The following is a 9,941-nucleotide window of genomic DNA, read 5'->3' as shown; positions in this document are numbered from 1 at the left end:
AAAATCGTACAATAACCACGCCTACCTCCCATATAACGGTAATTTTCAGAAATACGAAAACTGCGATATTTTGGTAACTACTGAAGCTTACAGGCTAACCTAATATTCGCGGCTTGCGTTTTGGTACGCATGCATTTGCATTTGATTTCATTGAGCGAAACGTCAAATCAAAATGTCACGCAGAACAAAAATTGGAAATTGAGTTAGCTTCATACGCACGCCGTTCAATTTCGGGTGATCTCATACAAGTTGCATGAGCATGAGAAATTTTTGACAATAAATTGGCGGCGTGCGTGAATATTAGGTTAGCCTGTTAAGGCCCGTCCACATACAACTTTGGCGTTGCGTTGGCGCTGGCGTCGCTTTGACAGCGGCGCGCGTAACGCCCGTGCTTGCTACAATGAACGCTTAGCACAGAATACTTTGGTCACTAAATTAACATACTAGCGGCTGATAAATCAAAATTTTTACATCAATAATTGCATTAAAAACTATATTTCTTGCCCGCATTTGATTAAAAATAAAATTAAATCACATAATTTTGATTATTTAGAACAGCTGACGAACGACACGCGCGAAAAGTTGAGAGTTGGCCATCTTTCTGCGTTGTGTTGGCGTTGGCGTTGCCCAACTTTGGTTATATGGAGACTTTCATATAAATACATGTATTCATAGTCAGCTGGCGAAGCGACGCCAACGCCAACGCAACGCCAAAGTTGTATGTAAACGGGCCTTTATTCACTCAAAATTGATATTTACAATAATTTTTAGACAAAAAATAAGAACCTACCTATGGTTGCATGTGTATATCTTGGTAACCCCTATACCCATTTCTTCCAAACTTGGCACAGTTGCTAGCCTTGCTACAGCATACTAAACGGCCGAAAATTTGTAAAATCGGACAGTAACCACGCCTACATCCTATATAACGATAATTTGGAGAAATACGAAATCTTCGATAAATCAGTAAATATTTAAGCAAATTTATTCAAAATTGATGCTTGCAACAATTCTTTACCAAGAAATACGTGTATGATAAAATTTTGGAAAATGGGCGTGGCACCGCCCACTTATGATCACATATATGTATCTCTGTAACCATTCTACCAATGGTACCAAACTCGGTACGGTTAATGTGCTTGCCACATAAAAGCAAAACGTTGAAAATTATTGAAATCGGACTAAAATTATGGGTTTTTATATAACGGTAAATTTCAGAAATGTTTGAAACTGCAATATTACGAAATTTAAAGACGCTAATTTACTCAAAATTGATACACCCCGGCTTACCATGTAGCGGTAGCTTTCGGAAAGGTGAAAATCATATATTTAATACTTGTGCCGGCTCCGGCCGAACTTAAACTTTCTTACTTGTTTTACTTGGGGTTATGTCACTATATCGTCGCTGCCGTGTCAAACTATCGAATGTGAATATTGGCACTTTTCAGGAGAGCAAAGAAACTGTTGTAAAAAGTGTGGTTGTCATTAGGAAAATGTCTGGGATTCGACACTTTGTTAAAGCCAGTATCCGCTGCTTCTAAGAAGACTAGAAATTCGTCGATTTTCCTACTTACGTATCATTCTAAATGCATGCGAAAGGTATTGTAAATGAAAAAGAATTTTTGCACATTCGATAGTTTGACATGGTAGCGGCGATATAAGGAGTGGCATATTTCCAAACAAAAAGGCAACAAAATTCCAAATCCCTCATGTAATTCTGCAAGCCAAAAGAATTTGGAATGTGCAAGAGTTTTCTTGTCAACGCCAATAGGCGATCTAAGATTACAACATACATAAGTATAACTGATAACACTGTGAGACAAATGGTAGGGGTCAGTGATCGGGAAGGGTTCAAACTACCGGGGAAAGTTATATCGGTAAAAAAGAAGTTATACGTGTCCCGGCGTTTCGCTGGGTCATGTCTAGGAATCGAGATATATATATAACTATCATATAGGGGAAATTGTCACCTTTGGTGGTCTTTTTTTGACATAACTCGAGAACCACTAGTCCGATTTTGCTCAAACAAATTTAAAAAAATAAAAATTACAATTCCTTTAATCTGTTCGTATAACGTTTTTCTATATAATCAACAGTTTTAAACAAATTTAATATTTTAGGCAAAAAATATTTGTTTTCTTCATACATTTAATTTTACCGGCAAAACTGTTGATTATATAGAAAAACGTTATATGAACAGATTAAAGTAATTGTAATTTTTAATTTTTTTAAATTCGCTGGAGCAAAATCGGACTAGTGGTTCTCGAGTTATGTCAAAAAAAGACCACCAAAGGTGACAATTTCCCCTATATGATAGTTATATATATATCTCGACTCCTAGACGTGACCCAGCGAAACGCCGGGACACGTATAACTTGTTTTTGACCGATATAACATTTCCCGTTGGTTTCATCCCATCCCGATCTTGACTGTCGCATAGTGTAATCATTACTTACTAGACGCCTCGTTTGCTGAGGTTCCACGATGTGGATACAAGCTATGGTTTATTATGTACCCCAAGTAAAAGAATTGGCTTTCTGTCACTGTATAAGGATTGACATAACTCTAAATTTTAAAATTGGAGCTATGCCACTTGGAGTTATGTCATGGTACCATCAACAGCCCGTCCAAAGCGCGTTTTCTTTTTCCCAAATAAATTGATAAAAACGCTATCTAAACCTAAATGACTGATTAAAATCGATGTGTCCATTGAAACATATAATTTTTCGAATACGGAATAAAGCGACATTAAATATCAAATCCTTTGTATCCGAAAAAATATATTTAAACTTAAAAAAAAAATAAATATGTAAAATTATAAAAACTTATCAACTTTGTACCAACATTACAATAAACAATTGTATTCCTCTCCATCTCTAGTAGTTTAATTTAACTAAGGTGTTTTTAGAAGTTTCACTTCAATCACGTGTACATTTTGTTCTTGCCTTTTTTGACAGGACATTGAATGGACATTTTTTGCGGAGAATTGGTATGTTATGCTTATAAATCAAAATTACCAAATTAGACGAATGTGGTAATTTTTCACAAGAGTTCTCCAAAATGTAAGCTATGTAAATACCAAACGAAAGCAAGGGCTTTTGGCTAGACTTGAGAGAACTAAGAAAAAATCTACTGAACTATTTTCCACAAAATGCCTGAAATACATATATTTCCAGCATCCCAATTTTTAGTTTTCAGACGATAACCCGATGTCATGTTTATATTTTATAAGCGCAAAAGACACCGTTTTATAAGACCTTTATACTGATTCATGTGAATGGTATCGAACGACTGGTGCCGCCTCGTGGCAGTTTTAAAAATTGCCTCTTCTCGACTTTCAGGCTCCAGGCACGCCGACAGCGGCATCTTAATTGAAACGTTCTGAAACAAAAACTTCTTAGATATGTTTTGTACTTAGATTCCTAAAGGTAAAAAATAAAATTAAATTAAATGGACGTACGTACAGACAGCCGCATTTATACTAAAATTTAATTTTAAAACTTAACTGAATATCTGAATCCTTATTATTGCCCGAAGGAACAATGCCTGATATTTAGTTTTTAAAAATAATTTCATTAAAGTGTGTTCGCAGACGTTTAACCGGCAATAGCGAGCGCACAGCACCATGATATCGGACTTTTTGCAGACTGAAATTGATTTGAATTGGTTTTATGTGAAGTCAAAAGTCTTCTTCTAGCTATGATGCAAAACTTGGAAGCAAACATTACTCGTGTAATTCGCACATTACTAGAAAGAGCAATTAAAAATTTGGCCTTACTTAAGGACAACATTTCAATGAAATTGTTTTAAACAAGTAAAGAAGTATAAGTTCGTGCGAAACTGAACCTTATATACCTGGTGCACGTGTTAAATATCGTTTTTTTCACCTTTCAGTAAACTGCATGATAAGCAAGAGTAGTTTTCCCTACGTCAAACAGTTTCAATAATATGATATGATATATTGAAATAATTGGAGCAAGTTTGGTGGAAATCGATAAGGGTGGTGCCACGTCCCTTTTTACAAAAATCAATAATATTGTGTTTTGTTAAGAGATTGTTGTAATTTGGCATGTTTGGGTATTGAAACATTGAAATTTTCCTATTTCTGAAATTTACAGTTATATAATTTTTGATATTTTGGACTGTTACATTACATTAAAAATTACTTTGTTACTTTGTTTTCATATAGAAAGCTAGTCACTGATTTTTTGTCGAATAATTTCTTAGTAACTTCAAAGTAATACAAGGTAAACGAAGAGAGGCAAGAATAATGCAAAAATGTGGTGGTCCTTGTATATAAACTACGCTTTAGTTTCATGTTGTGCTTTTTTCATTTTCTTTAATTAGAAGGTGTCTCAGGATTAAGTGAATTTTTATGTTTGAGAGAAGGAGATTCGTGTTGATATTTATGTTGTCCGATACCTTAGAATATGTTACATTTTCGGCGATTCGGGCCATATGTATGCGGTATAAACGAAGGGTTACATTATTTACGTAACGCTTTATATGATACAAATTGGGTATTCGCTTCTCAACGTGCTGCTAATGTAATAATAACCCCACTACTACATTACAAAAATTTGCTTAAAATGCACTGTGCGAATTATTGGGCAAGTGAAGTAATTTAATGAATAATGAAAAAACCCCATTAAACAAACACACAAAAACAAGAAAATTTGCGAACACAAGAAAACAAAAATCATTTTACATTTCTTTAAAGAAAATATCTAAATATAAAACTAGCGATACGACGTCAAACCTTTCATATGATACATTTGCTATGAACGAAGTGAGACAATGAACCCATAAAATACAATTAAATAGAAAAAAAACAAAAATAAAATATACCCGAAATTCCCACCTTTCACATGCTTCGGAAAAGAGACTCATTAAGGTATAGGTACATATGTATGTACATACATACACACACATGTAGTCGTTAATGCAAATGGCAGCATTTAACTATTCAACTGTTAATTTATGCCAAACGACGAGCGAATCATGACTGCACTTTTAACACTACTTTTTTTTTTGCCTTGTATTGCTCAGTTGTTTGCATTTTGCAATTTCTATTTGCGTAGCCGCGAAATGGCACTCGTAAATTAAATGCAAGATGTGCCAACTTGCAATGCTCTGTCTACAAGCAGGCAAACTCAAGTTAATGTAAAGATGATTGGCAGTTAATAAGAGTTAACTACTAACTATTTGCCTTAATAAGTGACTACTGGGCACCCGCCCATTTGAGGATACGATAGCGTTTATTTCAAATATTATCTGATAATTTATAGTCAAACTGAAAATTAATGGCTTGAAAAATTATAATTTTACACATCTAATTAAATATAAACGCTGGGTTAACTAAGTAAATGCATACATACATATGTATGTACATTAGACTGCATCACCAAAAAGGTTGCGGTTTTTCTGGCGGGATTACAAAACCTAGTATATTTTAAGACTTCTACAAAAATATTTCGGAAAAATATTAAGATTTAAGTGGGCTGGAGCGGTTTGAGTTTTTTATGAATAATAATATTAAAAAATTTATCAACGGAATCTTAATAATGAGATTTTTGATGCTGTTTTTTTTTAACTTTTTTCAAAGATTTGTCTAAGAAAAACTTGAATAACTGCTCCAAAACTTTACCGATATAGACTTATGAAGATCAGTCGAAAGGTATTTTCTCACCCTTTTTATTTTTTGCAAAACAACGCATTTACGTCCCAATATTTTCTTTATCAAATACCAACCCATCTTAATTCAACATGGAATGACACTCGTTTATCTTAGCTTCCTCTTTCATACTTTGAATGAGCTTATTCGCAAAGAAATTAAAAGGGTCAGAAAATATCTTACCAATGATACATACTAAGTCTAACTTGTTTAGGTTTTGGCTGAGTTATTCAAGTTTTTCTAAAACCTGTCTTTGAAAAAAGTTCAAAAGCCTCATTATTATAATTCCGTAAAAATTTTTTTTTAAATATTTTTATGCAAACTTTTAAAGCTTAAACTGTTTAGTCATCTGAGTTTTTTTTTTTCAAACAATTAATAAAAAAAATTTTTTTATTTAAAAAAAAACTCAATTTTTGGAGGTATTGGTATTGGTGGAAGTCTTAAAATATAATAGATTTTATAATTCCAGTTGAAAAACAGTACCGATTTTTGTTTTTTTTGTTTTTTATGGGGAGTGAAGCAGTCTAACGTACATATGTATGTATTTTATAATAAATGTATTTCCATACAATACGGACATTATGGCAATGACATTCATCTAATTGAGTACATTATAATAGGTATTCTAAATTCAAGTTTAAGATTTTAAATAGCACGTAGCCTCCGCGGTAAAAGCTACTAATTGCAATTTATGGTCAAAATGACTTTTTGGTACTAACCGAAAGGCGGGCAAAGACGGCAAATAATAGCATTTTCAGATAAACTATGACCCTATTAGATAGCTAATCACTAAACGTCAGGAGCAATTTTGAGGAACATCGCAGTCCTCTTGGAAGACTGGAAAACCTTTATATACCCTATCTAGGCAGCGGCTTCCAGGTTAGGCAGAAAGGCGGCCCCAGGAGACTAATTCACAGTCTGCTAAGGGCAGGACACTCACGTAGGATATGCCCCTAATGTCTTCTCTTTTATTCTGCATCCCCTAAAGATCTTATCATTGGTTCGAGCCAGTCTTAAAGCATAGGTCAAAGGACCTACTGAACACTTCACACGAATTTTCGATGTATTTTGGACTCTCACACTGCGATCGTTCTAGAAAGTTTGGCAAGCAGATTTCCCTCGCTATTAATTGACTGTCTACTTCAACGTACCACAGATGTATAGCTGATTATGGGTCTAGCCATGAGGTGTAAATCTAAAGGATTTCTCTAGGTTTCAATCTACATGTTTTACCAAAGACCCTTTTACATTAAATAAGATTACACCAAAATACTTTACCTCGGAAGAAATTTGAATAGTGACTCCTTTAAGGGCAGGAGGAAAAAGGCTGTCCCACCTTCCCTTTGTAACACTAAAACACTAGTTTTGGTTGGATTTGCGGAAAGCCAATGTCACCACTCCAAGGGTTAATCATACGTAGTGGTATTTATTTGCGCTTTCCTGCAACAAATGACAAAAAAGCGCTTGCCATTAGGCAGGCCACATTATCTCCATAGACCTGGGCGTACATAATACAGCCGTTAAATTTGATGGGCAGGAAACCAATTACCGAGCACCAGAGCACCAATGAACTCCGCTCCTGTACGGTTGCCAAACTTACTGAGTTAGGAAGGACAGTAATGAACTTTCACTCGCTGTACTGAAAATTTTCTATTCCCAGTTCAGTATACAAATGTCCTTATTTTTCCAAAATGTGTGCTGATTTGTACTGATTTTTCAATCTCTATTCCACTTCGTTCACATCAGTGGCGGATATAGCATTTCGGTTGGGGAGGGACGTTTGGGACAACTTGCCAAATAAGGTTAAATTAAAAATAGTTCTAACACGTTTCTGCGAAGAGTGACCCTTCAAAGTTGAAGCTATATGACCAGCTGGAAAAGTAAAAATTCTATGTATAATCTACTAACAAATAGCAAGATACAAAATTGTATATTGTGTTTATTAAGTACTGGATGTACATATCGTCGTAAAGTACAAAACCGAGTATCGTCATTCTGTAAAACCGCTTTTCCAAGTGAAATAAGTGGAAAATAAGCAACAAGAATTAACAAGGCGAGCTTAGCACAGTGCGTAGGCAACTGGCTGAATCAGTGGGATCGTCGGTTCGAATCCTACTGAAAGAAATCTGATAAGGAAATGTGGTGATTTCCGAAATAGCTATCACTTCTACCATTTTTTCAAATTATTGTTGCTTTTCCACAATAAAGTTCTGAACACATTGAAAACGACGAGCTACAGACCACAGCTTCCAATTTGTTATCTTCATTATCTAAACGCTTTGTCGATGGCGACATCATTTCTTTGAACGCGGCAGCGACATCATGAATTTGTATGAGTTTGACATAAAAGAAGAGGAAGAACCTTATCTGTCGCCAGAAAAATAGAAATAGATCTAATCTGGCCACAACCACAGCCGTCGCGTAGCCCGGTCGTCGCCAAAATAATTATCTACATAAGAGTACGTGTTAAAATAATTTGACAGCTGTGGTTTGTAGCTCGTCGTTTTCATTGTGTTCGGGCTATAAGTTTTCATTAAAAAACGGCCTCGAGCTCAGTAAAAATTGTTGAACATAATTGTAATAAGGCCATAAAATAACAAAAATAAAAATTAATATTTAAAAATTACACTTTCATACAAAAATTTATTACGCACGTATTTGACCAATCACATCTGAGTATGTATATGTAAGTGTACATACCCTGTGGGGAAAATCTCTAGTTCTGAACTGGGGCGCTTCTAGTACATTTAGACCCAGTACTGGTTCGCGATAAATCTCTTTTGCATGCAAGCAACTGGCGAATTTAACATGGCGATGTCCTAGGAAGTGTCAATTGCCCCCCGCTGCATCCCTTTTTCGATAGTTCCGAACTAGTCCTAAATTCTATAGTTCCGAACCAGTTCTAAAATCGACAGACGAAAGAAAAAAGTATCATGATTTTTCAACCTTTCAGTTCTGTCGTGTGCGATTTTCCATTATTTTCAAAGAAACGTTTTTTTCAATTTGAAATTAAATTTGTTTGAATGATTGTAAGAAATGTGCGTTTACATACCTTGCTGTAGCTGACTTTGCAGAGGTGCTCGCTGTTATTGGTTAGATTCCAGACGGTCCCAAGATGTTAATATGTTAACACAAAGCTTTGTTTTGTATTACCAAACTATGAAATAGCATCTGCGAAGCACAAAATAGAAGCGTATTTGAACGAAAAAGCCGCCGAACACATATCTATGTAAAGTAAATAAGCCCCCCGCTGCATCCCTTATTCGATAGTTCCGAAATAGTTCTAAATTCGACAAATAGGATCTAGTTCGTTCTGCATCCCTTTTTCTATAGTTCCGAACCAATTCTAAATTCGTCACTTTAGATATAGATTTGTAGTGAAAAAAACTGAAAAATTAGTTTCTTAAAAGTACCACTTTTCGCCGATTTTGGACTGGTGGGGATCTAGTTCCTATCGGACTAGTTCCTTTTTGGCGATAAAGACCTAGTACGGAACTAGAAATTTGATTCACTAGTCCGCGGTTTCCCTGCAGGGTACCCAGCCAGCAAAGAACAACAGTACTCGTACAATTATCATCAATTTTCGTATCCGGAAAACGTTCGAAAAAGATTATGTTATTTGAAAGCAATAATTTTTTGTTATTTGCTTAAGCTCAACATTTGAAAGAATGCATGCGTAGTTTGGCAGTGGCTGAGTGTGCAGAGGAGTGTGCCGCTATTAATTAGCTTCCAGAAGGTGCCGAGCTCGAATTCCGTCAGGCGCTTCCTAATTTTATTTTATTTCTTTTGAACCATGAAAAAGTATCTGTGAAGTGCAGAAGGAAAGCGTATTGATAGGAAAATTCAATCTCACAAATTTCAGAAAAAACAGCCGAAAACGTATCCTTTTCCCCACCATTTTCGGTACTTTTCTGTGCATGCATTTCTGCCGCACAATTTAGTGGGAAAACGGATCATTAAAGTATTCGGTTTTCATCGACTTTTTTCTGTTTTCGGATAGGTTCTCGGATTTTTTGCTGGCTGGCTACGCATCCCAAGCATGCTGATCTGCTCGAGCGGTGACAACACACATACATAGTGCATGCCCTGTAGTACGGGGGAGCGACTACAGGACTGATGAATCGTTAGCTACTTGATAAACTCCGTCAATTACCGACCGACTACTTGCAGTGTATTTCAGCGATTACTTTTACAAGGCAATGTCCTAGGCGGTAGTCACCATCGGCCCTCTCTGCACTACCGGGAGTTACCAAAGTCACTTGCGTGA

This window comes from Rhagoletis pomonella, unplaced genomic scaffold (assembly GCF_013731165.1).
Source record: "Rhagoletis pomonella isolate Grant_MI unplaced genomic scaffold, Rhpom_1.0 Rhpom_scaffold_00010, whole genome shotgun sequence".
Taxonomy (NCBI): Eukaryota; Metazoa; Arthropoda; class Insecta; order Diptera; family Tephritidae; genus Rhagoletis; species Rhagoletis pomonella.
Note: the sequence above shows the minus strand (reverse complement) of the source record.